Consider the following 25604-nt stretch of genomic DNA (forward strand, 5'->3'; position numbering starts at 1 on the left):
AATTGAGTATATAATGTGTGTGGTTATACTCTCTATAACCTCTACAGATGGACTTATGGTCCAATGGTAACATGAGATCATAGATTCTGTATGGATGATCTTTTCATAATGAAGGGTAGGAGAATAGCAGAAATGTGAGGACTTTCTTCTGTGTTCTGTGATCTATCACTATTCATGGCAAAGAAACTTCCCTTTCTACCATCAGAGAAGAAATGGGGGTTACCTATGTAGGAGAAGAGCTAAAGGTAAGGTTGTCCATAATTAGTTTTAGGCCAAGACTGGAGTAGTCCATTCTAAATTCTTCTTTATTTAGGACTTAAGAAAAGAAGAACCAAACCTCATCAAAGCCTTTTGTTATTTTAAAAAATGGATACTAATTCTTCTGGCACTTACTTCCTCCTTTGTAATACAAAACTTTTGGAAATGTGCAGATGAAGGGCTTTGGATTAGTGACTTCAGATCGCCTGACTATGGAAGTGTCAAGTTTGCAACCTCATGTCCATGATTATATTCAGTTCCTTAAACAGATGTTTCACAAAGAAAGTTTTGAGACTAAGGGTCAGAATCTAGCCTCAGATACTTACTAGCCAAATAACCCTGAACAAGTCATTTAACCCTATTTGCTTCATCTATAAAATGAACTGAAAAAGGAAATGGCAAACATTTTCAGCATCTTTGCCAAGAAAACTCCAAGCAAATCAAGATAGAAGTGAAAAATGACTGGATAACAATCCCCTAACAATTGCTGTGGAAACAAATCACCCAAGAACTTAACATAGACACCCTTTCTATTCACCAGTCCTGAGTATGGATAAGCTAATTCAGATTCTGTCTGTTAGCAAACTCATGGTGAAAACTCTAGGCTCATTACCCTGTTATTAGGCAAAGGTGGGCTGCCTATATTTGCTTGCTCAAAACTCTCTTATTCATCTTACACCACTCAAATGCATTTTAAAATTGCAATATTTCCTAAAGCTTTAGGAGCTGGGGTTGGGGCAGGGAAGGGAAAGATTTTGACAACAAAGCAATAGAAACATTGAGAGAAAAATGGCTTATTGAATCTCTCTTTAGCAAAAGACTCCAAAGCAAGAACGACAAAGAGCAAGAAGAGGATGATAGTGAAAGGCATTTCCTAACCTAATTTTCTGGAGTGTCAGAAAGGAAGTGTGGTGAATCAGTGGAGAGCCAGGGTTTCCTCTGTTAGCAGACCTGTTTTATGTGTGTGGCTTTGCTACAGTGCTAAGATGAGGAATCTCCTACAGTTGTTCAATTAACTCAGCCTCAGAGAACTGACACGTAAGAAGGAATTGACAAATAGTAGCTGAGCAACTGGAAATTCTTTAGCATATTTTTGATTTGTTCCAGATGCCCAATGCCCCTTTAAACACTGCTTCTGATAGCAAAGGGCTGAAGACTCTTTTGCCTGGGAAAATAGTGTCAAAGAACTTCTAATACCACATTCTAGTTCTAACTTTACAGATAATTTCCCAGCTCCCCCTCGGTGTGGACAGACCCTTTAGTGGCTTTCAGTTCATTTCCATTAATAATAATAATAATATATTCTTTATTTATACTCATGTATAAACTCTTAATCTATTATCAGTAGAATATGCTTTGAGAGTCTGATTATATAACAGTAGAGATATTTTCAGAAATCAATCTATATTTTCTTATGTTTAAGATCACACATGGCAAATGTCAGAGTCCTTCATTCTCTGACTATCAGCCTATCCTGACAGCTGACTCTGTCAGACCCCAAGGAGAGAGAGCCTCCCATAAGAATCTGCCAATCACATCTTTTACTGACCTTGTGATGTCATCTCATCCCGTTGAATCTCTTTGTTTTTCTCAACTCTGACCACTCAGCTGTGTCACCAAACACACGAAGAAGGGGAAATACAACCTTAGGTAGAGAAGGAGACTTTAGGAAAATTGACATCCCTCAACAATTCTGTTTCTCCACCCTGATGTCCCACCTGTCAACCATTCATTATCCCTTCATAAAATGGCGATACTACACAAATAGTACATTTCTGACTGTGGTCACAAATAGCAGCAAATAGTGAATACATTTCCTTGTTTTGATGGGCTACATTCAGGAAGCCTGAGAATGAGAGAGATGCTCTTCTGAGAAATATTGTTTATAATTGCTGCCTGCTGATCCTCCACAACCCCGTTATACTACCTTCCTAGCTATTCCAGCAGAGAGCTGAGATGAGGTGGAGAGCTGAAGCTGGGATTATGAAGAAAAGTCAGGATGACCAACCTGCACAGGTAGCAACTATGGCTTTAATTTCATCATAGGATCATAGATTTCAAGCTAGAAAGGACTTTGGAGATTATGGATTCTGATCTCCTCATTGAATGATTTGCTTCAAATCACCAGATAATAAGCAATGTAGCCTATCTTTGAAAACCTGGGCTTGACTGAATCAACCTCTCCCTTCCTCTCTCTCCTTTCTCCTCTTCTTGCCTCCTTCTCTCCCTTTTCCCCTCTCTGCCTCCCTCCCTTCTTCCCTCCCTCTCTTCTTCTCTCCTCTCCTTTCCTGTCTCCTCCCTCCCTTTCTCTCTCTCTCTCTCTCTCTCTCTCTCTCTCTCTCTCTGTCTCTCTCTCTCTCTCTCTCTCTTTCTCTCTCTCTCTCTCTTTCTCTCTCTCTCCCCTATATTTCTCTTTGTCTCTCTCTGTCTCTTTCTGTCTCTCTGTCTTCCCCTTCCCACCCTTCTTCCTCCTCTCCTTCCGTCCCTTCCTTCTCCTCTTTCTTTCATTCTCTGACATTAAATTCTGTCTCTATGTCTATCTGAGTTCACTATACTAACTAGCACTTTCCTCCTCCAAAAAGTATTCTTGCTTATAATCTAATGAGCAAAAATGTAAATCAGTGGGTAGTTTTGATATTGTTGAAATGATTTAAATTAAATTAGTTGGTGATTGAGATTAAAAATGGAGTTTCTTTAAAGTTTATAATAACTACATAGTGCTAAGCAAAAGGCAATCCTGAACTAATGTGAAATGTATAATAGACACATTATGTAATTTGGATGGACTACTGTTTGGTTCCTATCCATCACTGAAAAGAATGGTTGGTCATGATGGGAATTTTCCAAAAAAAAAAAAAAAAAGGCAGACAGGAGGGTTTTACAACTATTGTGTTCAGCTGGAGCTGAAAGTATATCTGGCATGGTGTTGTACCAACATGTCACTACCTTGAATGGGTTCTCTAGGTGCTCACCTGATTCTCTGTATGGAACCATTTCTCCCCCATTCTTCCCTCTGCCCACAATGCATCCAGCTGCATGATTTGGATTTGAATCAATTTCTTTTGAACTCAAGGTCCTTTTGCAGCATGCTCCCTGGATCTGGTATCTCATGGATTTCTGGCATTGATTTTTGGACTGCCTGACCAGTTGTGTGGTAGGTCCCTAGAATAGAGCATTGTGCTTGGATAATGCCAGCTCGGCCCCTATGGGGCTGTTCACTCTTTTTCACCTGTTAATCTCTAGATAATATTTAGCATAATCTGGCTGCCTTCCCACCTTTGTAAGAACTTTGGACCTGAAGGACAGGAGAATTGCCTTTCCTGCCAATTTAGCAAATTTAACTTATGGAGTCATGGTAACTTTGCAACACATTTTTATGGATTTTGCCTTAAGGTTACAAAATAAAGTATACTCATAGATGAGCAAATTTTATTGTTTGTCTGTATTGTATCATACGGCTCCAGACTGACTATTTGAGTTAATTAGATACCAGAGGTGAGGGAGATGTGGTCATGGGAGAGTGAAGAGAGCACTGAACTTGAAGTCAGGAAGACCTCCCTATCCTGCTATATTATCTTGGACAAATTACTTAACTTTTCTGTGACTCAGCTTTCTTATCTGTAAAACAGTAGTAATATCTGTTGTAACTATCTTACAGGATTAATATGAGATGCAAATGAATTGTTTTAAAGTGATTTTAATCTTTAAACTGATATAAAAATTCTAATTGTTATGATTAGCCTGTGAGTATCTAAGAGTTGCATTTATTCAACAGATATTAAGGGTTAAGGCTGCACTTCTAAGTTTTCGTAGGTTTGAAATTAATATTTTTCTTTCTGTCTTTGGAACAAAACTTCTCAGACATAAGTTTCATTAACTTAACTACCAACACCACTAACTCTTCTCTCTCTCTCTCTCTCTCTCTCTTTCTCTCTCTCTTTTCCTTTCTCTCTTTCTTTCACTTTTTCTTCCTCTCTCCCTCCCTCTCTTCCTTCCTTCCCTCCTTTCCTCTCTCTCTCCCTCCTTTCCTCCTTCCCTCCCTCTCTCCTTCCCTCCTTCCCTCCCTTCTTTCCTTCCTTCCTTCCTTCCTTCCTTCCTTTTTTCCTTCCTTCCTTCCTTCCTTCTTTCCTTCCTTCCTTCTTTCCTTCCTTCCTTCTCTCTTTATATAACTCACATCTTCCATATTTGAAGTATTTGGGCTAAAGATCAGGCTGGGATTCTCAGACATGACATCCTATCATAATGCCACTTGATTGTAGCACCCAGATCTAATGGTTCATCTCTTCTTCCCTAATGGAACTAAGTCTATGAATCTGATCTCTAACAATTGAGGATATGAATTCATTCTCCAAGAGAGTCATTCTCTTCCTTAGGTTTTCTTTAATTGATGAGTAATTGTGGGATTAACTTTCAATAAAAAAACATATGATAATGCTAGACCCAGAAACACATAAGGAGTCATTATGAAGATAATCAGTGCTGAAAGAAAGCACATTTGGTGCCCCTCAGAAACATTCAGTGCTTAGGACAGGACGCTGTTAAGAATACTATATTCCCTTTGAAACTGCAAGAAGAATGGAGATAAACAGAAGATAAGTGTCCCAGTTGGGACTTAAGGCAGAAGTTTGACACTAATGATGCATAAATGACTTGCATAAAATTATATTGAGCAAAATCTCAAATGAAAGTGAGCAAACTCATGAAATTACATTAGATAAATTTTCAAACTTTTGTGTACATCTTACGCAAGACTGGATTTACATTTTTGCATTACAGTTCTTTAATGGATCTGAGATTTCATTGTTAATTGAGAAATCCTCCAGGTTCTCCTATTTTCAGATGACATTGTGCCATATATACAGTACTATGAGATTCATATTAAAGGGATATATCCAACAGCCTACATAGAAAAAAACCCTGCTAAATGGATTGAGAATGCCTATTGTTCAGAAGATAAAATAGAGTTAGATGAGTTACCTATTGAGAAAATACATGTGTATATGTATATTGTATATTTTTTGTAATTGACTAATATAAAACAAAAGAGAAATCTATGACCTGACCAAAGGATTCCCAGAACCACAGACTGTTATAATTAGAAAGAAACTCAAAAATCATTTTCACAACAATCCTTTAAAGGAGATGCTGTTTTTAGGACCATTTTATAGATGAGGAAATTGGGGCTAAGAAAAGGTAAGTGACTTGTCTAAAATCATACAGCTACTAAATATCTGAGGTAGGATTTGAATTTAGATCTCCCTGGCTTCTAGTCCAACATTATTTACTATGTCGCCTGCTTTTATGGATTTTATAGCACTATGTACGTGACATTCAAGTTTAAGACTAATTGGGGAGAAGTATGAGTAATAACTTTTAGTTCTCCAAGTTCTTCCATCTCATTGATCTGGGATTTGGCTGCACAGAATTATAATGTCTTATATTTACTTGTATAGCAATGAAGTCTGAATCATTGATTTAAATATGACCAGAATTCTAAGGAACTAGTGAATTTGTTTTGGAATTAGGCTAAAATAATTATCTAAACCCAAACCAAGAAGTACCTACTATTGTGAAGATAAGTGTAATTAATCCATTGATAGAATGTTCTTCAACTTTTTGGATTGAATGGAATTCATTAAAATCTATCAATATCCAAAGAGAATGATTTAGTTCTTTTAATTCTTATCTCCCAACTTATCCTTGTGCCCATAAGTTTTGATAAATTTCTCCAGAAGCATGTCTCCAGCAAATCTGGCTCTTTCATGAAGAGTTTACAGTCAGAGGTAAATTGCAGAAGATGAGAAGGCATGTGACAGTTGTGACCTGCAGGCAACACAAAAGGGATTATTTTCTTCCTAGTTTTCCTGTTTTATACTTTACTTTTTACTTTGTATTTGGTGACCCAGCTACACTGGCTTTCTATTAGTTGGAGTCTCTGCTTCAGAGTTAATATCTGAATGCAATCAATGAAAGTGGAGAAGATTGAGTGGGAGATCCTCTCGGTGTTTATCTTCAGTGTAACAATCGGATGGTCTTTGGGAAAAGACCTAGGGAATGATCCTTTTGAGAATTGCACAAATATAGACATTAGATAGAGAAAAAATGACTTCCTTGCAAGTTCATTAGCCACAAGCTGTTGGTTTGAAAAGGATCAATGTTCAAGTCACTCTTTCAGCCATCGTACTTTTAGGGAAAGAATGGCTCGCTCAATTTTATTATTTTGGGGGGGTGCATATTTGTTTAAGGGGGCTAAACTTTTGCAAAGAGGCAAAGTTTACAAGAAGGAAGTATTTTCTTCCCAAAGGATAGGAACAGTGGCACTTGAGCTCACCTCTAATTACAGCCACTATGACAGTTCGTATGTTGTAGCAATAAAAATAACCATCAACCTTACATAATCATTAAAGTTAAGCAAACAGCCCCTCACTGTATCATAATGTACAGGTAGTTGCTAATAAACCAGGAACAGCATTGGGGCATTCAAGGAACATCTTTCCTATCAAGCACAGTTTCTTAAGCAACTTTAGAGACATATTTTTATTAAGTATATGCAAGGCAGATGATCTTAAACCTCAAGAAGAATACGCATAATAATTGTGTGCTCTTCTAATGCTCTCCAAAGACCTATTGAGAGTCCATTCTGAAAGACGATAATATATCAAAAAGTTCGGCAAACTTCCTCCTAATGAACACATGCCAATTTGAGACCAAGAATTCTGGCCTCCGAGGACAAAATAACCACTGCTCTTAGTCTCTGGGTGTTTTGCTACTTTATTTCAGAGTGATTCAAAATCTAATTAAATTTCTAAACTCTAATGAAATTACGGAAGAAAAAATCATTTAGGATTATATTATACACAATTACTCATGGCTGAAAATTACAGTTACCCTCTTTCACCAGGATTGCATCTCCTGGGGAATCCTTGTTATTTATCCAACATATAAATAGGACACTACTCCCACTATTTACAGGTTGGAGGTAAGAACTGAATTAATTAAACATATATATCGTAAGCAGCAGCAGCTAGATGGTAGAGCATTGCGTAGAAAGAAAAGAAATGTGGATGGAGACCCCATTTCCAAGAAAGGTTGAGAATGGGAAAAGCCTGGGGAAATACAGACAATGGCTTCTTGCAACTGGCCATTTTGTTTGATTAGAGTTCTGGATTTCAGAAGTGTAGATTCTGAAGGAGGTATGATAGAGTGGCAAAATAGTGTTAATGAAACAAGACTAGAGTCAGGGATGAACATTGTATGGATTTTCCTTCTTGGTTCCATTTGTTCTCCTGCATTTACTCTGTAAGTCAAAAACATTGAGTTTCCTGCTGTTCTTCATACATAATACTCCATCTCTTGGTTCCATCTCTTTTCACTGGTTGTCCACCATACCAGGAACACATTCCCTTTTTGTCTCCACCTTTGAGCTTCCCCTCCTTCAAGGCTCAACTTGATTCCTACTTGGTACAAGAAGCTTTTCCTTATTCCTGATGCCTTCCATTTTAAACTGCCTCCATTTTACTCCATACATATCATGTATGTACATAATTGTTTGAATATTGTTTCCTCTCATCAATCATATATTGCATGTGCTATAGTAGTCAGTGAAGTCTGGATCACTGATTTAAATATGACCAGAAATCTAGGGAGCTGGTAAATTTGCCTTGGAATTAAGAATAATTATCTAAGCCCAAACCAAGAAGTGCAAATTGCAGTGTGGATAAGAATATAGGTCCATTGATAAACTGTTCAACAGCCTTTTGGAGTTAGTGGAATTCATAGGAATACATCAATATCCAAGTTGAGTGATTTTTTTTTTTTTAGTTTTTATGTCTTTACTCACTCTTTCCCCCAAATTTTGATGGATTTCTCCAAATAGGTAGGTTCAGTGACTTTCGTGGAGGGTTTACAGGCAGAGCTGAGTTACTATGGATAATTTTAATGAAAGAGGGGGTGAAAAAGGAAAAATTAGGGTGTAGGCTGATCAGACAACTAAATAATACTAAGAGAGCCAGACTTACATGATAGTGCCCATGTAAACTTTCCTTGAAAGAACTGCTAGTGAACTACGTGAATTGTTCTTAATCTCCACCTTCCCATTATTCCTTCTGGCTCTCTGACAATAGAAGTAGGAAAAAAAATCCCTTAGAAGTCACCAAAAGGTTAGGAGGCAGAAGGATTATGTGAAGATTTCACAGAAGGCCAAAGATAATTCCATGCTGTTAGGTCAATAAGCAGAATTTCCAGAGAAAGGACACAGTTGTTCAATCCCTATTTTTGAGGTCTGGGACTGTGTTATTGACTTATCATCGTGGCTGACATTAGTAATTGCTTGATAATGACTTGTCCTGAAAAATATTCCTTGTTTAAAATTGCTATTATACTCCTTATATCTGAGGAACGTACAAGTCATTTGAGATTGGGTTGGGATCTAAAGGACATGAATCTTTTAAATTTTTTCCTCTGGGTAGGGAATTTCATCAAAATAGTACCTCATTATTATTATTTATTATTATTATTTTATATTTATATTTATTATTATTAATTTTGGGTAGTGAGTATTCTACAGCACTATGAGAAGAGACAAGATTGTCATCTTCCAGCATCTTCCATTTGATTTCTGTTTCTCCCTCGGTCACACCAGGACATGCATGCCCCAATGGGCTGGAGAGAATGCTCTGTTAATAGATATTGTTGAGTTCAGGATTTTTAAAAGTCTGAATCTGAAGATTACATCAGAGAATTGCAGACTCTGACAGACCCCACCAAGCTAGAAAAGCATTGAGTGATTGTTGGAATCCTTACAAACTGCTAACTAATTAGAGTTGATCTAATCTTACAAGAAGATTTTGTCCAGAACCTGAAACAAGGTACTAAGTAGAACTAATTAGTACAATGCTTGTGTTTACACCTTTGCGTTCACACCTCCCTTAAAGCTCTTTGGGCCAGAGAGCACTATGGGAGAAAACCCATAATCCCATTCTCTCAGAAGATTCACATATAAGGCCAATGAAGAGAGAGCTATTCCAGAATATATTTTCCACTTGGCTGGGTGGTCGCAGAAGAGAGTTCAGCTGGACTGGAGAGGAGCAACTCTGGTGCAGACAGAGAGCACTTTGACAGATTTCAGTGGAATTACGCCAGAAGCCCTTTCTCCGAGGCAAGGCAGAATATTTTCCACTTGGCTGGCTGGTGGCAGAAGAAGAGTTTTCAGAGGAAGAAGCTACGAGTCGAGAGTTCAGTGGACAACCAGATTCATCTTCATCTGTGGAGCTGGCTGGAGGCTGAAGAAAGCAGAGGCAGAGGCTGAAGGACAAAACCTTTGGATTTGGCAACATTCGGAGGGAGCTTTTGGAACCAAGCAGAGAGATAGACCTCTAAGCTAACCGGGGTATATTGGAGATAATAAAAGATCTGAACTTTTATCACCTGGCTGCATTTGGGAAGAAGATCACCACAAGTGATAGTCTCACTGTGTATCTATCATTCAAGAACCATTCTTGATGTTGTATGACCCAGTAGAGGGCATTTTAGACTTAGACTTAAATCTTAGCTTAGATCTTTATCAGCTGCATGATTTTTAGCTATTGCTTCATTTCTGTGTCTCAATTTTCTTATCAGTGAAATGGGATAATAATAGCACATAGCTCATAGACTTGTTTTGAAGATCAAATGATATGTCAGAGAAGTGTTCTATAAAACTTAGATATTATTAGATAATTTTAGAGAAGTCCATTACCAAAAAAGAGGATGTCCCAAAGTCTCCATGCAGAGAGCTGTAAGAAGAAGATGTCTTATATTTTTCAAGAGGTAATGATATTTTCTGAAACATAACAGTGCACAAAGGCTTGGGTGTCACACGGGTTGTGATCTGTATTGATTGGAGAATTAAACAAAAGAAATCACAGGTTTCTGAGGACTGAAGGATGCTGGAACTTCAGGGAACAATTTTTCTTTGGAATGAGTCCAACCCAACATGAATCATTGAGGCACAGTCTCTTAACATAGGAAAATGGGCACCAACATCTTCATGGTCACCCAGCCTCATAATCTCATGCTCTCCTTTATTCCTCACTCTCATTCATTTCACATATCCAATCCATGTTCAAATTCTGTCAAATCTTTTTACTACTTGTACATCTGCCATCTTAGTTTAGCCCAACAGTCTTTTGTTTAGAGTCCTTGCTTACAGTCCTTTAAAAAATTATTATTAAAGGCTTTTATTTACAAAACATATGTGTGGGTAATTTTTCAACACTGACCTTGCAAAGCCTTCTATTCCAAATTATCCCCTCCTACCCTGTACCCCCTTCCCTAGATGACAGGTAGTTTAATACATGTTAAATATGTTAAAATATGTTAAATCCAATATGTGTATGTATGTATATATATACAAACACACATACATACACACACACACACACACACACACACACACACACATATATATACAGTTATCTTGTTGCACAAGAAAAATTGGATCAAGAAGGAAAAAAAAAACAGGAAAGAAAACAAAATAACAACAGAGAGACTTGCATTCTACACTCTCTTCCCATGGTTCTCTCTCTGGGTTAGATGGCTTTCTTCATTACTGCACAAGTAGTTTTTATCATCTCATTGTTGAAGAGAGCCACGTTCATCAGAATTGATTATTGTATAATTTTCTTGTTGCCGTGTATAAATGGTCTCCTGGTTCTGGGCTTGTTTCACTTAGCACCAGTTCATGTAATCTCTCCAGGACTCTCTAAAACCATTCTGCTGATTGTTTCCTACAGAACAATAATATAATATAGCATTCATATACCACAGTTTATTCAGCCATTCTCCAACTGATGGGCATCCATTCAGTTTCCGGTTTCTTGCCACTACAAAAAGGGCTGCCACAAACATTTTTGCACATTTGGGTCCCTTTCCCTCCTTTAAGATCTCTTTGGGATACAAGCCCAGTAGAAACACTGCTGGGTCAAAGGGTATGCACAGTTTGATAACTTCTTGAACATAGTTCCAAATCTCTCTCTAGAATGGTTGGATCTGTTCACAGTTCCACCAACAATGTATCAGTGTCCCAGTTTTCCTGCATCCTTTCCAACATTCACCACTATCTTTTCCTGTCACCTTAGCCAATCTGACAGGTGTGTAGTGGTATCTCAAAGTTGTCTTAATTTTCATTTCTCTGACCAATAGTGATTTCCTTGTCTATGGCCTTATTCCACTCCAATCTATCCACCATTCAGCTGATAAAGTGATTTTACCACAGTGTAGATATCACTGTATCACTCTCACAAACAAAAAAGTGGCTATCCATTATCTCCAGGTTCATGTATAAAGTCATCTCCTTAGTAATAAATGCTTTTACACAAAATGGCATTTTTGTGCTACTTTTTCCTGCTCTTGCTACTTTTTGTACTCTGTAATTCAACTATATTGATATGCTTTCTATTCTTCACCCCTGATGCTGTATCTTCCATTTCCATGCATGTGTACTAGGTGTTCTTTATGCTTGACATTTTCTCCTAATTTCTTGGCTTCCTTCATAGGTCAGCTCGAATGCCAATGTCTTTAGGATGCCTTTTTCAGTTTCCTTAGCTGCTAGAGCTGTTCCCTCTTAGACTAAATTCTATCTAGTCTGTGTATATATACATATATATATATATATATACATATATATATATGATGTATCTAGATGCTTTTATGTTTATCTTTCCCATTTGAATGTGAGTTCTTTGTTTCCTTTTGTTTCCTTGTATCTAAAAATTTGTCACCATGTCTGTTTCATATTAAGTTCTTAATAAATGTTTATTGATTGACTGACTCAGGGAACCTGCAAGTGTGAGCAGGAACAAATAACCAGTAACCTTTGGCTCTAGTATGTATCTCTCAGTTTAGTTAGTAAGCCCACATTGTTGAATAGTAATATTAAGCTCAAAAAAAAAAAGGAAAAATGGAGACTTTGTCTCCAGGTAATAGAGTCTGATGTCAGTTCAGGACATCAGAGACGAGATAATTTTACTAGCAAAGGTAAAACCAGTGATTACAGTCTGGCTAAGAGATTTGCTTTTGGCAAGCCAGCCAGGATTAGAGGGTTGGCTAGGTTCAAGAAAAACAAAAAGCTTCCAGGAGCTAGACATGGGTAAGAATTACAAGCTGCCTGATAGAATAGATATCTTCGGAGGCTACATGAGAAATAGTCTTTCCTGTGAAGAAAACTGAGAGAAATGATCCGTTTTTTCTCTCAATTCCATGATAGGGAAAGCTAAAGATGAAACAGACAATTATAAACTGGGACAGAGGACCTTATACTTAGAAAACAGCTTTGCTAGGAGTGAAAAAGAAGCAAAGAACATATATGGGGATATTTCTGGAAACCCATACTAAGAACTGAGGTTAGGTAAAGCAGATTATGGAGGCTAAGACATTGAACACCTTTATAAACTGAATTTTTAAGCTAGATGTTTGGGCTTGGGATAACACAATTTCAGTCATTTTATGTGAAGAGAAAGGAAAGGGAACATGTATTTATTAAGTGGCAAGTGTATTCCAGATATTGTGCCAAATAAGGTGCAAATATTATCTTTTTGGTTCTGGAGAGATGTGACTAGTCAGCAACTTGTATGAAAAAACATCTGGAGTCTTAGAGTTTACACGGTCTTTATGGCTTGCCAGTATGACATAAAAGTCAGAGATGCTAAGATCCCAGGCTACTTTATCACCATTATAGTATATAGAAGAAAGTGATAATCTTTTTAGACTATGTCTTGATCTGATTACATTTGCAGTTCATACCAAAGAGTGTTGTGTATCTAGAGACTGGATGACCTTTATCCATATCCATTCTCTGATACATATCAAACTTAATCTTTTTTTTTTTTTTTGACTTAGAACTTTTAGCCATTCCCTCTTTTTTATTGAAGCTTTTTATTTACAAAGCATATGCATGGGTAATTTTTCCAACATTGATTCTTGCAAAACCTTTTGTTCCAAATTTTCCCCTCCTTCCTCCCCCCTTCCCCTATCTGGCAGGTAGTCCAATACATGTTAAATATGTTGAAATATATGTTAGATCCAATATATGTATACATATTTATACAGTTATCTTGTTGCACAAGAAAAATCACATCAAGAAGGAAGAAAAAGAAAAACTGAAAGAGAAAACAAAATGCAAGCAAATAACAGCAGAGAGAATGAAAATGCTATGTTGTGTTCCACATTCTGTTCCCAGGGTATAGATGGCTCTCTTCATCACTGAGCAAATGGAACTGGTTTGAATCAACTCAATATTGAAGAGAGCCATGTCCATCTGAATTGATCTTCTTATAGCCCTGTTGCCAGGTATAATGATCTCCTGGTTCTGCTCACTTCACTTAGTATCATCAGTTCATGTCTTTCCAAACCTCTCTGAAATCATCCTGTTGGTCGTTTCTTACAGAACAATAATATTCCATAACAATTACAAGCTGCCTAATAGGATAGATACCTTCAGAGGCTACATGAGCAATAGTCTTTCCTGTGAAGAAAACAGAGAAATGATCCTTTTTTTCTCTCAGTTCCATGATAGGGAAATCTAAAGGCAATTATAAACTGGGACAGAGGACCTTATACTTAGAAAATATACCTTATACCATAATTTATTCAGCCATTCTCCAACTGATAGGCATCCACTCAGGTTCCGGTTTCTTGCCACTACAAAGAGAGCTGACACAAACATTTTTGCACATGTGGGTCCCTTTCCCTCCTTTAAGATCTCTTTGGGATATAAGCCCTAGTAGAAACACTGCTGGATCAACTTTATAACTTCTTGAACATAGTTCCAAATCTCTCTCTAGAATGGTTGGATCTGTTCATAGTTCCACCATCAATGTATCAATGTACCAGTTTTCCCACATCCCCTTCAATATTCATCATTATCTTTTCTTGTCATCTTAGCCAATCTGAACGGTATATAGTGGTATCTCAGAGTTGTCTTAATTTGCATTTCTCTGATCAATAGTGATTTGGAGCACCTTTTCATGTGGCTACAAATAGTTTCAATTTCTTTATCTGAAAATTGTTTGTTCATATCCTTTGACCATTTATCAATTGGAGAATGGCTTGAATTATCATAAATTTGAGTCAATTCTCTATATATTTTAGAAATGAGGCCTTTATCAGATCCTTTGGATATAAAAATGTTTTCTCAGTTTATTGCTTCCCTTCTAATCTTGTCTGCATTAGTTTTGTTTATACAAAAACTTTTTAACTTAATGTAATCAAAATTATCTATTTGATTAATATAATCAAAATATCATTATTGATCTCTAGTTCTTCTTTGGTCACAAATTCCTTCCTTCTCCACAAATCTAAGAGATAAACTAACCTATATTATTCTAATTTGTTTATATTATTCTTTATGTCTATATATGAACCCATTTTAATCTTATCTTGGTATATGGTATTAGGTATGGGTCTATGCCTACTTTCTGCCATACTAGTTTCCAATTTTCCCAGCAGTTTTTATCCCCAAAGCTAGGGCCTTTGGGTTTGTTAAATACTAGATTGTTATAGTCATTGGTTATTTTGTTCTGTAAACCTAAACTATTCCACTGATCACCTTCTCTATTTCTTAGTCAGCACCAAATGGTTTTGATGCCTGCTGCTTTGTAATAGAGTTTTAGATCTGGTATAGTTAAGCCACCTTCATTTGCTTTTCTCTTCATTAATTCCTTTGAAATTCTGGACCTTTTGTTCTTCCAGATTAATTTTGTTATTATTTTTTCTAGTTCAGTAAGATAGCTTCTTGGGAGTTTGATTGGTATAGTACTAAACAAATAGATTAATTTAGGTAGTATCATCATCTTTATTATATTTGCTCAACTTATCCATGAGCATTTGACATTTTTCCAATTGGTTAGACCTGACTTTATTTGTGTGGAAAGTGTTTTGTAGTTTTGTTTATTTAATTCCTGACTTTCCCTTGGCAAATAAATTCCCAAATATTTTGTATTATAGACAGTTATTTTAAATGGAATTTCTCTTTGTATCTCTTGCTGTTGGATTTTGTAAGTGATGTATAAGAATGCTGATGATTTATGTGGATTTATTTTGCATCCTGCAACTTTGCTAAAGTTGTGGATTATTTCTAATAGCTTTTTAGTTGAATAGCAATGGCGATAGTGGGCAACCTTGTTTTATCCCTGATCTTATTGGGAATAGTTCTAGTTTATCCCCATTACATATGAGGCTTACTGATGATTTAAAATAGATGTTATTGACTATTTTAAGGGAAAGTCCATTTATTTGTATACTCGCTAGTATTTTTAATAGGAATGGGTGTTGGATTTTATCAAATGTTTTATTAGGTGTGAGTCTATGCCTACTTTCTGTCATTCTAATATGTATGATATATGATATGATATAATTATATATATTAAAATGACATAATTAATATATCATATCATGCTAGATATATGTGAACTAGAGAACCATCATCTCATCAGTTCCACTGGGTTAATACCTTGTTTCAAGCATACTTCTCTCAGAGTTCCCCAGTATCTGGGTCCTCTACAAATATACATAACATATTTTGTAAATTATACAATTTTCTGTTAATGCCAACAACACTGTTATTTTGTCCTCTTCTGAATATTACATTTTATAAGGGATATTGACAAAGTAGAATGAAGGCAATTGGATGAGAACAATGAAGATAGTGAAGAGATTTGAAATGATGCCATGTGGAAAGTGGTTGAATGAAAAAAAAAAAAAACATTTCCTCGACTTAAAGAAGAACTGTATTTTAAGAATACTTTGAAGAAACAAACAATTTTTCCCTTGTATTTCTGATATTAGGAAATCATGATAATATTTTTCAACATGTGAAAAGTTGATGGAAGAAGAATGAAATTCATTCTTCATTACCCTAGCAGGAACAGTGAAGACCACCATATAAGGAAACAAAGTTTAACTAAAGAGTAGGAAAAAATACCATAAACTTTTTAATACTTAAAGCCAAACCAAAATTGAATAGGCTGACTTGGGTAGAGAAAGCTGTAATGTGTTTACTTTTTACTAGAGCAAAACTAAATGAATGCTTGAAATGAACATAGCATATGTTGATTTTCATTCAATCTCCCTAATTCTTTTTTTCTGGTTGCAGATGGCATTTTCTATCCATTGCCTTGGATCATTGCACCACTGAGAAGAACCAAGTCTTTCAGAGTTTATTATCGCATATTCTTGCTGTTACTGCATACAATGTAATCCTGATTCTGCTTGTTACACTCAGCATCAGTTCATATTCTAGACTATTTTCATCAGATGCAAGAAGAGGTGATTTTCATTTTGTGATGGTAAAGTAAGATCCATTCAACACAAAGAATGCCACCTAGGAGGCACATATTTAGATCTGCATATATTTAACCTAATCTGAATTGTCTTGATCCCCATCTTTATTACTGAACAATAGAAATTGATCAAAGGAATAATTTTAGGATCCTAAAAGAACCTTAAAGAGCTTCTCAACATACAAAAAGGGTAAAATTCTTCACTATACTATTTAAATATTAATAATTAAATATTAAATATTAATATTGTATTTTGTTGTATTTTCACTGCCTTAAAAATCAGTCTTCCATTATTCTATTAGTAGATGCAGCATGGCTTAATACTAGAGATAGAGCATTGGACCTGAAGTCAGGAAGAACTATGTTCAAATTCTATTTTTGGTACCAACTATTTATGGGGCTTTGGGAAATCACTTTATCTCTCTAAGCTTCAGTTTCCTCATCTGTAAAATAGGGATAATAATACCTGTATCTCTTCATGAGTTCTCTATGAGGCTCAAGTGATATCCTATACATTTGTTTAGCTAAGCATTTAACAAACTTTAAAATCCAATACTAAGATTACATGTTGTTATGCAGAAATTTTATCATACCCTGTATAATCACTGTCAAAGCAAGAAAGACTTCAGACACTCTCCTTTTGACATTTTGACTGGAGTTCCCAACTAATTGCACTCTTGACAACTGCCTTTGACAATAACCCTTCTATCCGTTGGATATCTATTGGAAACTGAAGGGGAAAATACTGATCACCTGTAGCTGGAGGAGTCTTGCCCAAACTAGATAAGACATAAAAGAATTATATAGGAGATTAGGTTGAAAAATTTCATATCTACAAACTTATAATCAGGAAACATGAACTTAAATAATAATTCCTCACATATGATATTTTCTCCACCATTGTTTCTGCACCAGAAATCTTTCATGCTTGGAATAAACTATGTCCTTATTTTCATTATCACAAAGTTTTAAAATGTAGCATAAGTGTCATTGGAACATTAGGTTGCACCACAGTGCACTGAGTGCTAGATCCAAAGACATTTTTGAGAGTTCAATTCTGCTCTTAGACACTTACTAGCTGGATGGCCCTGGACCCTAGTTCACTTGTTTGCCTCAGTTTCCTCATTTGTAAATGAGCTGGAGAAGGAAATGGCAAATCAGTACCTTTGCTCAAATGCAGATTAGGCTGCATGATGTTAATGATTTGAAAGATATTTATAGCTCTTAGTCATGGACTTCTGAAATGTGTAAAAGCTAAATGTATTGGGGCCATCTACTTATAAAAAACAGTATCTAGAAAATACTGTGACCCAAATGGAGTCACAGATTTGTGGGAAACACCTGAAACAGCTCATCAATAATAATAACAAAACATGTGCTATTATCTTTAGCTTGAAACCTTTCCTGACCCTGTTCACTGCTAGTGATCTTCTATTCAACTTTGTATTTAACTACTAATATATGTATATACATATACATTTATGTATAGACATATTATATACATATATACACACATATATACACATACAGTATACATATATATGTGTATACACATCTAGATGTTTGTATTCATTTATTTTATAGTTATGCTCTATATATTAACACGTATTTGTCTCTATCATTAGAGAGTATCTGCTATATAGTAGACACTTAAATACTTGTTGACCGATTGGCACTAGCTACGTGACATTGAATAAATTCTTTAGCCATTCTTAGCCTCCATATTCTTATGTGCAAAATAAAATCACAATACTCTTAGTGTCTCATCGACTAACTGCCTACTATGTGTCAGGCTGTGTTAAATGCTGAGTGTTCACATATGATGAAGAAGAGAGATAAGTAGCTATGCGAGCAATTTGTTCAAAATGATCTTAATATAATTAAATTTTGGACAATAGGCTGTAGCTGCATTCAAGATGAAGTTTGCCTAAATTTCAGGAGAGCCCTTGACAAACTGAATCAAACTGAGTAAGATGACTAGGATGAGGGAGTATTGAAGAATTGGATAAAGACATATTGAAAGAACTGGGGAATCTTTAGCTTGAAGAAGGAAAGATCTCTGGCAAGGTGGTGTTGGAAAGGTGGGTTTGTTTATTATATTGGGCCAGGTATAGATTAGCCTCAAATTCAAGTTTACCATCTGGAAAGAACGGATCAACAAAGTAAATAATTTAAAAACAAAACAGATAAAACTCCTCGGACTGAAGAAAAATGAACCTCAATGATCTGGTCTTTGCTGGATAGAACATATCTACTCCACAGCCAGAAATACCCTCATAGGAATAAACAGTTCATCAAATCTGAAGAGATACCTTCTCTTCTAGATACTGTTTTTTATAAGCAGCTGGTCCCAATACATTCAATTTTTTCACATTCCAGAAGTCTGTGACTAAGAGCTATAAATGTCTTTTAAATAATTAACACCATGCAGCCTAATCAGTTACTAAAGGCACATGGTCTGGGCCAGACAAAAAGGGCTTTAGACTGTTAGGATAGCTCTCTTCAAGAATTTAGAGTTAACATTTGGAAAGGAAGTTAGACTTCTACTGTCTGACTTGTGGTTAGTGGTACTGACAGAACAAATGGCAAAACTAAGCAGCACTAGGAGCGAAAGGTAACTAATACCAAAAGGCTTTATATAAGATAGGTTCCTGTTTATGGAGAGACAAAATGGGAATGTCGGCTTATTATAAGGTGGTGAGTTCCCTTTCACTGGAGTATCTCAAGTGGAGGCTGGATGACCACTTGGCAGGGATCTTGGAGAGAGGATTCCATTTTAGATTTGAGTTGGAATAGATGGCCTCTGGAATCTGGTGTCAATTCTACAGCTGAGAGTCTTTAAAGGGATTGAGAACTAGCACATTATAAGAAGGGTCTAGTGCCAGAAGCTAGAATCTGGTACAAATATTAAAAAAAAAAACAATAAAAGCTGAGTGGGCTGGCTCTCTATCAGGGAAGAGGATATCAACCATGTCAAGTCATGATATAGTTAAGTAATGGTCCAGGAAATAGCTTGGCCCAATCCTATACCTTTCTTGATCTATGCCTTTTCTATATGACTGTTCTATGAAAGATGTGTTTTTTCTTCCTTCCCTCCTTCTGTCCCTCCCTCCTTCCTTTCCTTTCTCTCTCCTTCCCTTCCTTTCCTTCCTTTCTTCCTTCTTACCTTCCTTCCTTCCGTCCTCTAATTTCTTGATTTATTCTTACCTCTTTCAGATTCCCATGTGCATATACACTTTTCTTTTACTAGAACATAAGCTCCTTGATGGAAGAAACTATCTTTCTGTCTCCTTGAATTTTTACCCCTAGTTCTTGGCACATAAATAAACATTTAATAAAATACTTGTTGACTTGACTTATCTTATGGATTCCTGGGATGGTGGAGGAAGGTATGGTTGGAGGAGAAGGACACACTGCCAAGATAGACTACTGCCAAGATCAGAAGGATCCAAGTTCAAAAGATAATTGAAATGGAACATGTATAAATGAAATGTGCCTGTGAGATGAGGTGGATAAAAATAATAATAACCAGTCATTATATATTTCCTTAACATTTATGAAACATTTGTTTCATTTGAACATACATTTGTTCCCATACATTTGTTCATTTGAACCTTATAATAACCCTAAGAGGCAGAAATGAAGGATTAAAGGTCTGGAGGGATGAGGAAACACCCTTTATCAGTGCAGTAAAACCTCTTCTGTGAAGTTTTAGTCTACCCATCAAACATAAACTTCTAAAGAGCACAAGTCTTTCTTTCTAGTGCCCAGTACAGTGCCTGGCACAGAATAGATTGTTTTTGTTTATCCTTCATTTTTTGAAGAGGCCCAATAACTTCATGGGGTAATATACTGATTTGCATATGAATTGGATTTAAGTGGAGCAGAGTTGCACAAAATCATCAGCTTTTATTTAATAAATAAATACATACATACATGGTACATAATCTATATCTACACATACATATTATATATATATTCACACATATTTTATAAACACACAAATTGGTAGGAGAGTTGAATTCTCTGGAAAGATATCTCTTATTAATTGGTGCATGTGTTTATAAAATATATGTGTGGATATATACACACAAAATAATATGTATGGGTTGATATATGTATGTATGTTCATATGTACATAAATGTATGTATTTGTGGATATAAATATCAACTTTTGTTAATATCTATATATTGTAGTACTTATGTAGTTTGCAAAGCATAGCCCAAAAGTCCAGCAATTTCACTTATCTAAATAAAGTAAAGGGAGGAAAAGAGACAGAGAAACACACAGAGACAGAGAGAGAGAGAGAAAGAGACAGAGGGACAGAGAACACAAAAAGACAGAGAGATGTACACAGATAGAGACAGACAGACAGACAGATAGAGAAACTGTGTTTCAGACTATAACATTAGTGGTTTATATTCCAGCCAATGTTTTATTTCCCAAGGGCTGATTACCTAATATACAGATTCTCTTAAAGCCATTGCATTTCCCCCTTCATACTGCCTGTCTTCCTGGCACTTGTTTGCTGAAAGACCCCTTTCTACTGGAAGGTGAGGAAGACAGACAAAAAACAATCCATTCTGTTTATTTACAATGTTGGGTACAGGTTTTGTAGGGAGGAAACTAGAGCTTTTGAGAATGGTGGTGTCTATAGTTAATCTCAATTATCTTTCTCTATTTCTTCTTTCTACAAATACAAAGGGTATATTTTGTAATTATAAAATATGAAGACAGTTTAAGAGTTACTTCTTATATCAGGTTGACTGTTATGGATAAAACTGAAGTTAGAATACTTTGATAACTAATCATAGATAATTTGAATACTAATTCTTTTTATTTTTTTAATCCTTGGATATAAAGCTAATACAGAAAAAAGAGGGACTTTGAAGCCTTGAAGTTTTATACTAGTCATCAGCCCTAGTCAGAATTCCCCATATAAGTACCAACCTTCCAATTAATTTTGAGTTTTATAAAAATGGCGTATAGGACACTTTGCTTTGGAGTTAAAAACAAGTTTTTTGAAATGACTGAACTTTATCTTTTTAAGCCCTTGAGAAATGAGTGTTAAAGAGGAACTTCTTTTTTAAAATATAGATAAGAACAGCAAAGAATGTCCAGTGACTTTCTGAAAAACATACAACTAGTGTATATATGAAGAAATGTGGATTTATACCCAGGATATGTACTTGTGAACTACACCTAGGATTTTATTTTTCAGAATAACTTTTTTCTGAGCTTACTCCAAAGATAGGTTCTAATTGGCCTTGTTTTTAGATAATCCTTGTTTAAGAAACACCTTGGCCAATTTCATCTATGTTAAGGTGTTTTGTTTAGGATGGTTGTGTAATCACTCATATGAAAGAATGTTCCAAATCATTATTGATCAGAGAAATGCAAATTAAGACAACTCTGAGATACCACTACACACCTGTCAGATTGGCTAAGATGACAGGAAAAAATAATGATGAATGTTGGAGGGGATGCGGGAAAACTGGGACACTGATGCATTGTTGGTGGAGTTGTGAACTGACCCAACCCTTCTGGAGAGCAATCTGGAATTATGTCCCAAAAGTTATCAAACTGTGCATACCCTTTGATCCAGCAGTGCTACTACTGGGCTTATACCCCAAAGAGATACTAAAGAAGGGAAAGGGACCTGTATGTGCCAAAATGTTTGTAGCAGCCCTGTTTGTAGTGGCTAGAAACTGGAAAATGAATGGATGCCCATCAATTGGAGAATGGTTGAGTAAATTGTGGTATATGAATGTTATGGAATATTATTGTTCTGTAAGGAATGACCAGCGGGATGAATACAGAGAGGACTGGCAAGACTTACATGAACTGATGCTAAGTGAAATGTAGAACCAGGAGATCATTATACACTTCGACGATACTGTATGAGGACATATTTTGATGGAAGGTGATTTCTTTGACAAAGAGACCTAACTGAGTTTCAATTGATAAATGATGGACAAAAGCAGCTACACCCAAAGAAAGAACACTGGGAAACAAATGTGAACTATCTGCATTTTTGTTTTTCTTCCCGGGTTATTTATACCTTCTGAATCCAATTCTCCCTATGCAACAAGAGAACTGTTCGGTTCTGCAAACATATATTGTATCTAGGATATACTGCAACATACCCAACATATAAAGGACTGCTTGCCATCTAGGGGAGGGGGTGGAGGGAGGGAGGGGAAAAAAATCAGAACAGAAACGAGTGCAAGGGATAATGTTGTAAAAAAAAATTACCCTGGCATGGATTCTGTCAATATAAAGTAATTATTAAATAAAAATTAAAAAAAAAAAAGGATGGTTGTGTAATGGACTGACTACTTCCTCTTAGATCCTGAAGAATTATTTATCCCTTTCTCCATGTGTCATTTTGGGGGAAAAAATGAAGACAAGTTACTTTGGGCTTTCAATGGTTTCATTATCTTACAAATTGATTGCCTTAATAACAAAATTTGTGTTAGTATCTTAATGACAAACATCAATTAGAATTATGTACATGTGTATGTATGTGTGTGTGTGCTTATATATGGGTACATATACATTCATGGCCATATTTAAACCAATTTAGTAATGAGATATTACTCCAGGGTCAGATATAAAGTTGAAACATTTGGATATATGTACATATATAAAATCTACACTACACTATACATGCCTATACATTATATATGTACATATATGTACACATCTTTTTATTTACATCATTTACACACACATGTGTGAATATATATATTATATATGTTTTATATCCATATATACATACATGTATAGAAGTCACACACATAGTCAGAGACCTTTGTGAACATCCAATCCATACTATTAATTTTATAGATGAAGACAATGAGACCTAGAATGATTATTATAAAACTATCTAGTTAACTAGTATAACTAGAACTAAAATCTCCTAATTCAGTGTTGTTTCCTATACCACACAGACTGTAGTTACTATTGAGATTCATGGTTAATATTGCACCAAGAGTAAACTTTCCTGTGTTTACTCTGAGGTATATATACAAATCATTTTTCCCTAGACAACCTTATTTCAAAGTTCAGAAATGCCCATAATTACTATATAACTTTCTGGTCAATGATTTTTTTTTTATGACAACATACCTTGAGGACCATCCCCCATATCGCAGAGAGATTGTGCAAAGGAGTACCCACATGGAAGAGATTGCTTGATTTCTCTATTATAGCACTTTTCTTTCCATCTTAAAAGAAATTTCTTTCCTACTTTAACAATCTTTTAATATTCTTTGCTTCTCCTTCTAGCCACTGTCCTATATCTTTTGCCTTTCATTGTCAAACTCCTTGGACAAGTAGTTCACAACTCTTGTGACAGCTATGGATATTGTCTTTACAACAGTTTCATTTGCCATATTCAAAACCCTCATATATTAGATTGGGTATATTGCATCATTTCCTAGGGGTCCATTGTTATTCATTCATTTCTGTTACATCTGACTCTTTGTAAGCCCATTTGAAACTGGAGTAATTTGCCATTTCTCTACTCTAGATGTCCCAGAAATAGACTGTGGTGGGGCTGTTTCCTATGTAGTCTTTATTCACAAGCTTTGGCAATAACCCAAAGGAAGAGAGAAAAACTGAGAAAGGAGGAAAATGAAAAAGAATCAGGATATCACATTCTCCTTGAATATCTACAAGTTAGGGTTGCAACATATATCTACCTATTGTGCCTTCTGCTTTGCTCTCTGTTCTTCTCATAAGGCTCAGGAGAGAATTATTTCCCCATTTGCAAGACATCCTTTGACTCATTATAAAATGCTTATAGATTGTAAAGGGCCTCTTTCCACGACCACAGGGACCCACTAGGTAACTGTTTCTTTCTGTAATAAATATTTCTAAACTGATTGACTGATTGACAAGATGGCCATCATCAAGGGAAGTGAGATTTCCAGATGAATTTCATTAAGATTGTAATGACAAATTTGGGGATGAAAGACTGTGGCTCAGTGATAAAAGAAGATCCTGACTTTCAGGACTCCTGCCCACATTTATCTCTTTGCTTCCCACTTACTCACTATGTGTTGGGCACGGATCTACTCCCTCCTAACTGTGTCAAGAGACCTCATTAATATCAGTAAAGTGCTGGGAGTCTTACAGGCCGGAATCATCCTCTATGTGCAAGGCATCCAGATGAATTACTTTTGGTTTGAATATAGAGTAAAAGTCCTTCAGGGAAGATATTTGTTTTCTCCAAATGAGTTTTTGTCCACCCTAAATTTACCTTATTTGTGTTCCCCTATGTTATGGTACTTTTATGAAATATAAGATTCCAGGGTACACTGAGGATTGATTATGTTTTTTGGTTCTATATGACATCATAAAAATTAGTCTAAGAATAAGTATCTAAAATCAGTAATAAAAAAGATGAACTATTTTTTGTCTACATCTGTTTACAAAATGTATTTATTCATGGCCTACATTTTACAGTTCTGGGCAATATTATCTAAGACATTATTGTCTCTAATCTTTCATCTCTCTTTGACCTCCATGTAGTTGCTAGACTATAGAAATTCAGCAGTGCTTGTTGACGTCAAAGAATCTGAAATTTACCTGCCTCTTGATCTGTCTTTATAGTGTCTGAATATATCCTTTTCACTCAACACCCTATAAAGTAGAATTCCTTTGATTTTACTCACCATTGACATTTTTTTCTATGTTCAAAAATGTTTAAATGGGTACTTGCCCCGGGATGAATACTTGATCCTTTTCTCTTTCAATATTCTTCCCCTTACTAGTCTCATTCAGTCCTATGTTTTCAGCAATTTGTGTTGCCATGATGTCTAAATCTGGTTCTGAATTTCAGAGTCCTTAGATTCCTATATTCCAAGCTTCTAGGAAAAATGAATTCTAAGGCTCCTTCATCAAGGATCAATACCGAGGGAACAAAGAGATACCCTCAGAACTATCCTTTGTAGGATTTCACATCCTAAGACTGTTAGAGAGATGAATGTTTTCATTCTTTGTATTTATATTCTTAGTACTTA

At 35.8% G+C, this 25604-nt stretch overlaps 1 long non-coding RNA gene across 2 annotated transcripts in view; it reads left to right on the forward strand.

The window, feature by feature from the left end:
- Positions 1–19916, forward strand: part of LOC127551808 (uncharacterized) — a 127050-nt gene extending 107134 nt beyond the window's left edge. For both annotated transcript variants that reach the window (XR_007951174.1, XR_007951173.1), the window contains 2 exons: positions 16388–16764; positions 19791–19916. This is a non-coding gene — a long non-coding RNA (uncharacterized LOC127551808). The remainder of the gene's footprint in view (positions 1–16387; positions 16765–19790) is intronic.
- Positions 19917–25604: the final 5688 nt, after the last annotated feature.

Source organism: Antechinus flavipes, chromosome 2 (assembly GCF_016432865.1).
Source record: "Antechinus flavipes isolate AdamAnt ecotype Samford, QLD, Australia chromosome 2, AdamAnt_v2, whole genome shotgun sequence".
In the NCBI taxonomy this organism is placed as follows: Eukaryota; Metazoa; Chordata; class Mammalia; order Dasyuromorphia; family Dasyuridae; genus Antechinus; species Antechinus flavipes.